This window comes from Papio anubis, chromosome 4 (assembly GCF_008728515.1).
Source record: "Papio anubis isolate 15944 chromosome 4, Panubis1.0, whole genome shotgun sequence".
NCBI lineage: Eukaryota > Metazoa > Chordata > Mammalia > Primates > Cercopithecidae > Papio > Papio anubis.
The window spans coordinates 137774501-137787034 of record NC_044979.1 but is presented as its reverse complement, the minus strand read 5'-3'; the positions used below and the strand labels follow the sequence as shown (position 1 = coordinate 137787034).

Genomic DNA, 12534 nt, shown 5'->3' with positions numbered 1-12534 from the left:
CCACAAGTGCCCCGCAAAGCCCAGCGGGACTGTTTCCTTAGCCCGACTGGTCTCTGCCCTAACGCAGGCGAGTTCTGGAGCCAGGAAGGGGTGAGCAAGGTGCCAGGGCTGTGGCCCCTCATCGCCCCTCTATGATCTCTGACACCTCTCCGGGTGGCATCAGGCCCCCATCACAGCGAAGGCTGGGTGGTGGGGGCACAGCGCTCTGGGGGCCGTCCCGCGCTGTGTCCCGGGGGCGATTTCCCGCACCGGAGGGCTGGAGGGAGGGGGCGTGGTGGCGCTCTCGGGATTTATGAGAACCAGACGTCGACTTCCCCCGTTGCGACATCCAGGCCTCCTCCAGGCTCCCATTGTCCCCGCTGCGGAGGGTCTGGCCACAGCGGCGGCTCCCGCGAAGCACCCGTCACCGAGGGGCGCTTCGAGGGCTTTCGCGCCCCATACAGCCGCCACGCAGGACACTCCCCCGGCCCCACGAGCCGCGCTCCCGGGGCTACCACCACCCCAATGGTATAATGCTTCCGCGAGAAGGAGGGAGTCCTGTGTTTGCCTGGACCGGCTCTGCGAAAAGAGGACCCTGGCCAAGATAAGGACTTGAGCGACTCTAACCCCTTCTCCGGCCCTGGGTAGTCTCGGCAACGCATGAAGCAGCGCGCCCGCAGCTGGCGTACTGGTCTGGAGGGCTTGGGCGTGGGTCTGAGCGCAAGGAGGGCTGAGGGGACTGGTTTTGCAAGGCGCAGGGCGGCAAAATTTCGCGGGCGCGGTGGAAGCGGCGGCGGTGGGCGGCCGGGAGGCGCGCGCCTTGCGGGCGGGGGGCGCGCCGCGCGGGGCTGGGCTCGGAGCGCGCGGAGCTCGGCTGCCGGAGAGCCGCTCGGGGAACGCGCCGGGACCGCGAGGAGCGCACGAGCCTTAGAGACGGTGAACCAGGGAGGGAGCAGCCGCCACCGTCGCCAGCTCCCTCCCGGAGGGAGCCCAGTCCGCTGCGGGCCATGAGCCACCGGGCCCGGGGAGCCCGGCCGCGGTACGGGCAGCGCTCAGCCGGCGCCCCAGCCCGCTCGGCCGCAGCTGCGCGCCTGTAGGTATGGCCTCCTTGTACCCAGTTCCTCGCTCCCTGGTCCTTCCCCCGGGACCCCTGTCTGTCCCCCGGGACGTGCGCTGTGTGAGCACCGCTGCCCCGCGGAGAGCGGCCGCACGCGCCTCGGTCCGCGCGTGTCGTCTTTGTGTGCGCGGGTGGGAGGGAGGAGGGCGCGCGAGGGAGGGGACGCGCCCCCGGCTGGGATCGGCTCTCGGATCCCCATCCCGGGCGGGGCGGGGAGCCGCTGGAGGGGCCGAGCCACCTCTGGAGCAGCTGCGCCCCCGCCCCCTGCTAGGGCCCCGGCCGAGTGGTAGGGCGAGAGGAGCCGGGCCCTTAGAGGAGGGGTCTCTGGTTGGGGGAGGGGGCGCCCAGGTTTCTTCCCTACGCTGGGAGCGCTGGGAGGGGGCGTCAACCTAGAATGAGGGTGAGGGCCACGGGGTGGGATCGGGAAGAACCTCCTCCAGGCCACAGTCTCCGGGCAGACACGCCCTCCCTTTGGCCCAGGCACCCCTTTCTCGACCCGCCCACCCGGGGAGCTCCCCGGAGCCCCCGATTGCGGGGAGGATCGTGGAGGGTGCCCAAGAGGTCGGCTCCTTTAAGAAGGGGCGGGTTCGTGCCCTCCATTCAGGCCCTTGGGCCTCTGCCATTGATGAACCTGCGGGCAGCGCCGACCGGAACCGCGCCAGCCCCGCGGGCTGAGGCGGGGCAGAGGCAGGGACGCTTCCCGGCCCCCTGCAGCCCCGAAGTGGGGGCCTTCAGGGAGGGAAGTCTGCAGTGACTGGGGCCTCTCAGGAGCCATGCAAGGCAAACTGGGCAGCCTCAGCCGAGACCCTGAACAGCAATAAGCCAGGATCTACGTGCACTTCCAGCTGGTGCAAGGGAGAGCCTCAGGCTAGGCTGTCAGACCTGGGTGGAGCCCTACCAAGCCCTCGAACCAACATCACCTACCCTGTAAAATGGGATGGTGCTGCCTGCCTCCTGGCTACGGACCTGCAACTCCTGGCAGGAGTTGCTTCCCAGAGGCAGGTCCCCGGAGCTCCTCTGGGAGGACTGGGGGCAGGGGGTGTGGTTTCCCCAAGAGGCTTCGACTGCCTCTTGAGCCGAAGCCCCCCTACTCTGTCCCACCTTGAACTCTCCCAACCTCTTCCCTTCTGACCTCCCCGCTCCACGCAGGAAGAGGTTGGGAGAGTGACCTAGAACTTTTCAGCTCCAGGAACTTTGGGAGAGGTCTGGCGGTGGCGGTGGTGGCACTGTTTTTAGGCTAGTGTGGATCAGGGCGTTTTGGGGCGTCTCAGAGACAGTTTCCCACCAGCGGCTTCCTTAGAGGTCTGTCCTACCAGCATCTGAGAACAGCCCCACCCCGTGCCGGGCCGGCTTCTGATGCTGCTTGGTTTAATGCTTCTAGGTAATCAAGGGTTAATGCACATGCTTTTCTTTTTACCCTTGTTGTGAAAAATCTGTCTAAAGTGTCTAAATCCCTCTTCCCTACTTAGCATGGATCTCCTAGGGAGGACTTCTGTGCAAATACACAGGGGTGGGCTTCCCTTGGGGGTCTTGGAAGTGAGATCTCCACCCAAGTGATCCTGGGCCTCCCAGGGCTGAGCTTTTGGTTTCAAACTTACTCGTGCCAAGCTAAGGGCATCAGGGTCGCTGTTCATGTCATCTTTACAACAACCCTGTGGGTTTAGTGCTATTATTATCCCCGCACAGGGAGGGGAAGTGACTGGCCCAAAGTCCCGCAGTCAACAAGTCAGGCCTCCCAACCACTCCTCTCTGACAAGAGCCTGGCACTTCTTGCCCTGTCTACCCAGCCTGGGTTGCAAGGAATGGGGGGTTTAGGGGCTTCAGGCCTCCTGGCTGCTGTCTTCCTGGGGCTAAGGTCCAGTCTTGAGGCCTGCGCTCATTCTTACTGTCCAAGTGAGGTCAGGGGACTGGTCAGAGCCTGGGGCCTGGAGAGGTTTCTCTTTCCGGCTCACCTGGCTGAGTGCCATTTTATGGCTATGCTCTGTCTAGGGGGATAGCAAGTGTGACCCCTCAAGACGAGGTCACAGCCCACACCTGTCTGGGCAGAGCAAGGCAGGGCATCGCTGTGTGGGTGTGCAGCATCTTTTGGTTCCTCTGGGTGAAGCAGGGTTTGGGCCCCATTCTCCACATACTTCCGGCGCATCTGAGGGTAGCACCCACCTAGGAGGTGGGGAGGACAGCCAGCCAGGAGCTCATGGTCTGGTGGAAGAGACAGGCTACAGCCATGTGGTGTGGTGGAGGGGCAGGGGGCAAGGGTGGAGGTGGGGACAGGATCAGGGGGTGTTCCCGAGGCCTCTGTGGGCTTGGGGGCTTACCTGCTACTGGGGCAGAACAGGGGAAGTAGGCAGTGCCTGGCTGGGTGCTGAGGCTCTATGCAGAGGACAAGCAGGAGTTGGAGGAAGAGGATGTATTCGAACTTGGTGAGTTTGAGGTACCTGGAGATCAGCCAGGCTGGGGGTTGAGCTCAGAGAAAGGCCTGGGGAAGCTTTATTAGCACCTGTAGTCCCCAGAATTTGGGGATGCTCAGATCTTAGGGGTGCCACTAGAGGTCTCAGGAGGCACTGGTATGTGTGTCCTGGAAAAGCCAGAAGGCAGCTGGGTGGGATGAATTGGGGGAAGTACTAAGGGGGTATCCTGCAGGTTTAGGGGGCTGGGCCAGGGCCCATGTGAGGCTTATGACGCTGGGGGAGTGGAAGGGACTGAGTGTCTCAGGCCAAGGCTGGAGATGGGGGGGACCTCTGCTCTGCAACCCCAGAAAGGCAGGGTGGGTTGGGAGTAACCAGGGCCAGTGCAGGTGGAACCAGCCCAGCCTGCCCTCCACCTGCAGAGCCCATCCAGGAACTGTCCAGCACTGGGTGCTCCTGAAGGAGGCTGAGTCTGCTTCTTGAGTCCCCAAGCCCTGGCCTAGCTTGTTGTCCTGACCCCCACTTCCTGCAGAACCCAGCTGTGGATGCCCCTGGCCCCCCAACCCGGCCACTCAGAGTGCCCCATCCCCTAACGGTGGTCATTTCCTTTCCGGAAACAGGGACTTGGTCTTCCCACTGTGCCCCTGGAAGGGGAGTTCCCCAGAAACAGGGCTCAGAAAGGGACCAACCTGGAACTTGGCTCCATACCCCTCTTTTTTTTTTTTTTTTTTTTTTTTTTTTTTAGACAGTCTTGCTCTGTTGACCAGGCTGGAGTGCAGAGGCGTGCAATCTCGGCTCACTGCAACCTCCACCTCTGGGGTTCAAGCAATTCTCATGCCTCAGCCTTCTGAGTCGCTGGGGTTACAGGTGTGCACCACCACGCCTGACTAATTTTTGTATTTTTAGTAGAGATGCAGTTTCACCGTGTTGGCCAGGCTGTTCTCAAACTCCTGACCTCAAGTGATCCGCCCTCCTCGGCCTCCCAAAGTGCTGGGATTACAGGCGTGAGCCACTGCACCCGGCCTCCCCTCTTGCCCATTCTGCGGCCCTGGACCCTCCCACCTGGCGTCTGACACACAGTGGGAGCTCACCACGGCGTGGTGGCCAGTGCATTGAGGGTAGTCACCTCCCTCCCCAGAACCCCATTTCTTCATCTCTACAATGGAGAAACAACTCTTTCTTCCAGGGAAGATGTGAGGGGAGAAGGGTTTTAACAGGGGCATGGCCCACTGAAATGTGGGTTCTAGAATGCTGACCTTGGCCGCACTGGAGCCTGGGTTTATGTGTTGGGACAGTGGGTACCTCTGCAACCGTCTGCCGCGAGCAGTTAGAGAAAAAGGGAATGAACAGAGCTGTGATTTTTAAACAAATAGCTTTTTTAATCTTCATGACAGCCTCTTAAGGTTGGCACTGCTGTCACCTCCATCTTAACAGATGGGGAAACTGAGGCTCCAGAGTCCAAGGGGTCCTGCTGGGCAGCAGGGCAGCTGGGATTCAAACCCAGACAATCTGGCTCCGGATCTCAAACTTTTAACACTGTCCCAGCACGTCAAGTGACCAGAGGTGGTCACAGGGAGACGCCCAGGCAATGGGGCTCCCTTTGCTGGGGAGCAACTGTCAAACGCAACTGTGGGAACCCCTGGGACTGAGGGTCTGCAGGCCCCGGCGCCAGCAGGGCTTGTCAAGCTTGGGATGTCTGCAAAAACCGGGGGGCTTAGCAGAAGGGCTCCCACCCTCGCATGGCGGTGGCAAAGGCTGAGCGTGCCATGAGAGGCCTGGGGTTGTCCTGGGTGCAGAGCTGTTGTAATAGCTGCCTCCAAGCGATGCTGCTCAGGGCGGGCCTTGGACTAGAAAGTTATCTGCATGGAAGAGCAGCTAGGGAAACTAATGCTCAGAACAGCCAAGACCACTTAGTACCTACTCACCCATACAGAGGCATACAAGTCCCAAGGGCTCTGAATCCACACCTGGCCCCATCACCAGCCAGAAGGCCCCCACCCACCCATCATGCAGTGAGGTCATAGCAAGTTCAAGGGTGTTAAGACCAGAAACCATGCCTACTTTACCTTCTGCCAGGGTGGTGGAGTGAACGCAGGTATTCTGGGAGGGGAAGGTTGGGGAATTCCAGCCACATCTGGTGGAATTCCAGCACATCTGGCCCTGGTTCAGAGCCTACCTTGTGGGATACGGTCTCTGGGGAGGCGAGGAGTAAAACGGGCTTGAAAACCAACGCCCACGAATTCAGCGGTGAAACAGAGACTGAGCTGTGTGCTCTGTTCCTGAATCTGCAGGGGAGAGAGACACTCATACCTAGTCAGCGGGTGGGAGTCACTCCAGGCCGGAGGGATGGCCTGCCCAAAGAGCGTCTGTGTCCTGCCCAGGGAGGGCTGCAGAGAGGAGGCTGGAGGGGTGGAAGGGACTGCCCTGCTGAGGCCAGGAGGGCGCTCGAGGAACAGCAGGATTGAAAGCCTCTGTTGTCCAGAGCAAGGCTGAGTGGGCCAGGCCCGTGTTGCTAAGGTCCTGAGGACCCCTAAGGGTAGTGGACATGAGAAGGCATGGCTGGGCAGCTTTTCTGAGGATGGTGGAGGTGAGCAGAGTGAGGGGTGCACTGGCTCACAGTCCCAGCAGTTTGGGAAGCTGAGGCGGGCAGATCACCTGAAGTCAGAAGTTCGAGACCAGCCTGGCCAACATGATGAAACCCTGTCTCTACTAAAAATGCAAAAATTAGCCGGGCTTGATGGGTTGCACCTGTAGTCCCAGCTACTCAGGAAGCTGAGGCAGGAGAATCGCTTGAACCCAGGAGGGTTGCAGTGAGCCAAGATCACGCCATTGCACTCCAGCCTGGGCAACAGAGCGAGACTCGGTCTCAAAAAAAATTACCTGGCCATGGCGTCATGTGCCTGTAATCCCAGCTACTAGGGAGGCTGAGGCAGGAGAATTGCTTGGCCTCAGGAGTTCGAGGCCGCAGTGAGCTATGATTGCACCACTTCTCCCCAGCCTGGGCCACAGAATGAGACTTTGTCTCAAAAAACAAAACAAAACAAAGCCTGTTTCCCCATCGTGAATGGTTCATTGGGGGATGGGTGGCACTGCCCACCCCAGGATGTAGGAGAGGACCCTTAGTTCTGACCCTCTCCCCCTTCATGCACTTGATTCTCTGACTGCCGCTCTGAGGACGGAGCTAAGTGAGGGTGCAGGAGGAAGGGGGATCTCTTGCCAGTGGGGCGCAGCTTTTGGGGGTGTTGCATAGCTAGTTTGACCTGTGGGACCACTGACCATCCCTCCTCTTCCTGGGCCTCCTGGCCTCTTGTGGCTGGGATGGTGCTGGGGAGGGGGTGGGGGCGCCAGCTGGACGTGGGCGGGGCTCCTGCCTCTCCCCGCCCCCAGGGCCACCGCCCACTGCGCCGCGCATCGATTGGTCGCGGGCCCATTAGCGGGGGCGGTGAGTCCGACTCATCAATATTTTAAGAAATGACCCGGCCTTGGGGTCTGGAACTGCTGAGCGGGTGGGGGCTGAAGACCGGCCTTTTTTTTTGTCCTCCAATTGTCAGCGCTATTTTTACCGCCGGAAAGCTGCCGCCCCTCCCCCATGCCGCCTGGACTGACTGTCTAGCTGAGCTGGGGGCTGGGGTCTCTTGTCTGGGTTGCTGGTGTTGGGGTTAGGAGAGACTGTGGCTTGGAAAGGCGATGAGCAGGGACTCCATTAGTCTTCCCCTGCCCTCCTCCCTCCATCCTCCCCACCAAAAACCCCTCTGAAGCCCCCATCCCATCCGAGATGGTAACGAAAAACATTTTTTCAGGAGAAGGCAGACAGCCCAACTGAGCCTAGAAAAACCGGAGGTGGGGGGGTGTAATGGATTAGGGGAGGGTGGTCTACCCGCTCAGTGCTCCGAGGAGGGCCAGCACCGTAGGGGGTCCTGGGTGGGCTTCCTTTGTCTCCAACGCCAGTCCTCAGAGAAGCAGCCTGTGAGGGGGAGAGGCAGCCCCCTACTTGTCCCTGGTCCCAATGGAATGACAGCCCAGTCTTCGATGTCCAAGGCCATCACTTCTGCATCAGAATCAGGAGCCCCTAGAGGCCACACACAGCTCCAGCAGCCCCATTTTACTGATAGGGAAGCAGAGGCACCGAGAGACACAGAGCCTGGCCCAGGATAGAGTCCAAATGCCCCAGAACCCAGTCCAGCACTGCCCGGCACCAACTCAACTGGTCTGTTCTGACACCCTGGGACCATAAGAGGAGAGCTGACCACCAAGACAGTTAAAGACCACAGGGTCTTGGAGATCAGAGAGGCAGAGCAGTATAGGGAAGGTTTCCTGGGAGAAGAGAAGGTTTTGTTTTGGTTTGGTTTTTTGAGACAGGGTCTCACTCTGTTGCCCAGGCTGGAGTGCAGTGGTACAATCTCGGCTCACTGCAGCCTCAACTTACTGGTTTAAAGCAAACCTCCTGCCTCAGTCCCCCAAGTACCTGGGACTACAGGCGTGAGCCACCACGCCTGGCTAATTTTTGTATGTTTAGTAGAGACGGGGTTTCACCATGTTGCCCAGGCTACTCTTGAACTCCTGAGCTCAAATGATCTACCCGCCTTGGCCTCCCGAAGTGCTGGGATTACAGGCGTGAGGCACCGCACCCAGCCAGAAGAGAGGGTTTTGCACGATCTAAAGGCAGGGGAGATGTTGAATAGTCGGAAGAGCAAAGTCCCGAGAGAGGCCTTGAAACACCAACCTTGGCAACACCCGGAGGCTAGGGGAGCTCCCGCCCTGCCCATGACTGCACATGGGTTATAACATTGCAGACACCACCTCCTGTCCCATCTTGCCACCGAGTGGTCAGAAAGTGAGGAGAGTGGGCCCAGAGGTTGGGAGTGTGGTCAGTGTCACTCACTCGGGGAGCCCCCGCGGGGTCACGCCTTGAGCCCAGGTCAGCCAAGCTCCCTACACATGGTCTCCTCCCCAGTTCTGGTCCCAAAGGTGGGTGGGGACAGCACACTCCTGCCCCTGCCACAGCCAGGCCCCCTTCCCTGTGGCTTGCAGCCTCCCCTCTGCAGAGAATCATGTCGGGGCCTCCCTCTCTCCATCTGAAGCCAGGTGGGAGCCTCCCTGCTGGCACTGCTGTTTGGAGACTTATACCTCTAGCTGCTCAACCTGTTTCATCTGTGTATCCGGGGCTGGTCCTACTGAGGACTGCTGTGTCCAGCATCAGGCCTACAGGCTCCTGGCTGGCTTGCAGGGTTAGGTAGGGGAGGTCAGGACAGTCCCAACCTCCCAGTGCCTCCCAGGCCAGTCCCTGCCTAGGACCTAGCCACACCTGCCATGCCCTTGGAAGATTCCTCTCTAAGTTCCACTCCCACTCCAGTAAGGGCTACCTGAGACGCACCTGCGAGAGCCTCCCCCAGGGCCCTGTCCCGCATCTCTGTGCCTTCTCCCTACCAAGAGTTCCTCCAGCCAGCAGGACGAGCTGGGGGCAACAGGGATTGATGTCTGAGGACTCGGCACTGGGGCTGACTTCCTGCCTGCCCCCATGTGGGGGCATAATCATGTCATTCAGGGATCCCACACTTACCCTTCCCAGGCTGCCAAGTCACTGGCTCTGAGCCCCCGGGGGATCCTAATGGTACCAGGAGAGAGGTGGCCACCGTCAGGGGCACTAGCATACTGGATAAATGGTTGGGCTTGGAGCTCAGGGACAGGGTTTCATGGGTTCAGCTGCGGCCCCACCCCAACCCCATGAAATGTCACCCCCGCAGGTCAAGGACTGGGCCTGGGCTCATCACCTTCCCTGGAGGCCGTGGTGGTGGTGGTGGTGGTGGTGGTGGTGGTGGCAGGTGTGTTCCCGTCTCCACCCCTCAGGGAAGAAGCAAGTTCCAGGAGCCTGGACTATGACTCAGGTCTCCCTTTTGCCCTGCGCACTTTCTGTGTCAGATGGGGAGACAGTCATGAGGACAGACACTTGGAGTACCCTACAACTGGCACCATGCAAGACACACAGTCAGGAGGAGACCGTGGGAGCTCAGAGGAGACACTTGTGCTGGCCTGGGTTGGGGAGAAAGGAGAGGTGTCAGGGAAGGCTTCCTGGAAGAAGTGGCTTCTGGATTAATTATTGAAGGGTGAGAGGAGTTAGGGGAAGAAAGGAGGGGGCAGGGGAAAGGTCAGGCATGAGCAAAGCTCGTGGGGGCCTCAGTCCCCATCCTCCCCCCACCTTCATGAACTCTAAACAGCACCACCACTACCCAACCGCCAATATCCTGATAAGCCCTGCCCCCAACTCATTGTTCAGGCCCCCAGCACCCTCTTTATTTTATTTGCACTCATGAAGCCCAACGCAATAACCACCTCTTGAAGGAAACCTTCCAAACTCCCTACTCCCCCTCCCCCAGTACCAAGGCAGGAGTCTCCTAGGAGACCACTGGATTGGAAACCCGTCCTTGAAGCTAAGCAGGCTCAACTGGGAGCCCTGTTCTGTCCCTGGGGCTGTCCCATGGTTACTGACTGCAGATTGATGGCGAGGTTGCCCCAAGGAGAGAGGGAATTCCCACGGTGCCCTATGGCCCAGAGGCCTCACAGATGATCTCGCAGAAGTGGGGCAGCTATTTTTACCTGGCATTTAATTACAGGGTTTGGATCCCAGAGGAGAAATGAGATGGTGATCCCAGGAGCTGCGAGGGAGGGACATTCCGGGAACTGTGGGGATCTTGGGAGGACAGGCGAGGGCATGAACCTCTAACTCAGTTCCTCGGAAGGGTGGGCGCTTGTCCCCCAATACTGGGCTGGCTCCTCAGACAGGGACTCCCCAGGGCAATACATCACCCCACTTAATCACTATTGGGAATTTTCCCCCTGGCTTGGATGGGGGCTGTATGCACACAGCAGGTTGGACCTGCGCCCCCAGGGGCGATGGCAAGGCCCCCAGGTGATGGGCTGGGTCCAAGCCACACAGTTTAGCCATCCAGAGCTGTGAAGGACAGAGGGGCCTGGGAATAAGAGGATGAAGCTGGGGTGAGGAGACCGCTGGGATTCCTGGATTGGGGCATCTTCAAAATCGGATTTGAATGGGAATTCTGGGGGAAACCAGATTCCAGAACATGGGAATGTAAGTAGAAGCATGCAAGCCATTGTGATGGAAACAAGCAGGGTCTTCAATGTCAGTTCAAAAACTTGGTCCCTTTAGCCAGGCATGGTAGCTCTTGCCTGTAGTCTGAGCTACTCCAAAGGCTGAGGCAGGAGGATTGCTTGAGCCCAGGAGTTGGAGGCTGCAGTGAACTATGATCTTGCCACTGCACTCCAGCCTGGGAGACACTGCGAGACTCTGTCTCAAAAAAAAAAAAAAAAAAACCTTGGTTCTTATCCACAGCTTTGCTTTCAGATGCCCATGGTCAACAGAGGTCTGAAAATATTAAATAGAAAATCCCAGAAGTAAACATACAAATAAAAATGTAAATTGCAGGCCATTCTGAGTAGCAGGATGAAATCTCAAGCCATCCCGCTGTTCTGCCTGGGATGTGAATTATCCCTTTGTCCGGCATATCCGCACTTTGGATATGACCCGCTCACCACTTAGGAGCTATCTGGGTTATTAGATCCAAAAAAACGTAGTGGGCCAGGTGCAAGTGGCTCATGCCTGTAATTTCGGCACTTTGGGAGGCCAAGGCCAGAGGATTTCTTGAACCCAGGAGTTCAAGACCAGCCTCATCAGTAGAGTGAGATCCCGTCTCTAAACACACACACACACACACACAAATACAGTGTACAGAGGTTCAGTATTAGCCAGTTTCAAGCATCTGCTAGGGGTGTTGGGACATACACCCCTTGGACAAGAGGGAACTACCATATTTGATCCACAGTAGGAGGAGACCCCTCAAGTCCTGGAGTCACTGCAGACCTGGGCAAGCACCCTGGACCTGTCTTGTCACTAACAAGCTGTTTGTCGTCAGGCCCCATGTGAGGGCTTAGGCGGTGACAGCTGTGACATGCCTGGTGCGCCGAATACATTCATTTGTTCATTCTGGTCAGTGTTTCCCAAGCGCCTGCCATATGCCCAGCACTGAGGACACAGCCGCTTCTAGGTCTGGCAAAATCCCTGCCTTGTGAAACTGGCATTCTCGGGGGAAGGGGGTGGAGGGGAACACACGACCAAGCAACTAAATCTATGCCATGTCAGCCAGCAGTAAGGATAATGGTGAAAATAGGCAGAGTGCATGGAATGCATCAGAGGGAGTATTGTCATGAGAGGGATTTGTCATTCTCAAGAGTGGTCAGGGAAGGCTATCGGCCAAGCCTATGGTTGCGCAGAAACCCGAAGGAGGTGAGGGAATGTGGAGGAAAGAGCACTCCAGGCATGTGCAAATGTCCTCAGGTAGGAATTTGGCTGCTATGGTTCTGGGAGGGTGAGGAGGCAGGTGCAGCCAGGGAAGAGTGGCAGGAGGTATGTCCAGAGGGATAAACGGAGGCAGATTATGTCAGGCCCTAGGGGCTGTGGATAGGGCCTCGGGTTTCGGCTTTTACTCTGTTTTGTTGTTTTTGTTTGTTTGTTTGTTTGTTTGTTTTGAGACGGAGTCTGGCTGTGTCGCCCAGGCTGGAGCGCAGTGGCGTGATCTCCACTCACTGCAAGCTCCGCCTCCCGGGTTCACGCCATTCTCCTGCCTCAGCCTCCCGTGTAGCTGGGACTAGAGGCGCCCGCCACCGCGCCCAGCTAATTTTTGTATTTTTAGTAGAGACGGAGTTTCACCATGTTAGCCAGGATGGCCTCGATCACCTGACCTCGTGATCCGCCCGTCTCCGCCTCCCAAAGTGCTGGGATTACAGGCCTGAGCCACTGCGCCCGGCCTCGGCTTTTACTCTGACTGTAGTAGGAACCACTGCAGGATTTTGTGCAGAGGAGGGACTTGATCTGTCTTGTGTTTTGGTTTTGGGTTTTTGTTTTTGTTTTGTTTTGTTTTTGAGTCAGAGTCTCTATCACCAGCTGGAGTGCAGTGTCACGATCATAGCTCACTCCAGCCTCCAACTCCTGGGCTCAAGTGATTCTCCCACCTCAGTCTC

General features: G+C 58.4%; 1 protein-coding gene across 4 annotated transcripts in view; it reads left to right on the top strand.

The window, feature by feature from the left end:
* Positions 1-12534, top strand: part of SH2B2 (SH2B adaptor protein 2) — a 38967-nt gene that overhangs the window by 1495 nt on the left and 24938 nt on the right. The window contains exon 1 of one of the 4 annotated variants that reach the window (XM_031665510.1): positions 816-1072. The exons of 2 other annotated variants lie outside the window; for them this stretch is intronic. The gene's annotated coding sequence lies outside the window, so the exon portion shown is untranslated. Of the gene's footprint in view, positions 1-815; positions 1077-12534 lie in introns of those variants that run through there. One more of the 4 variants, XM_009202779.4, reaches the window with a different exon arrangement.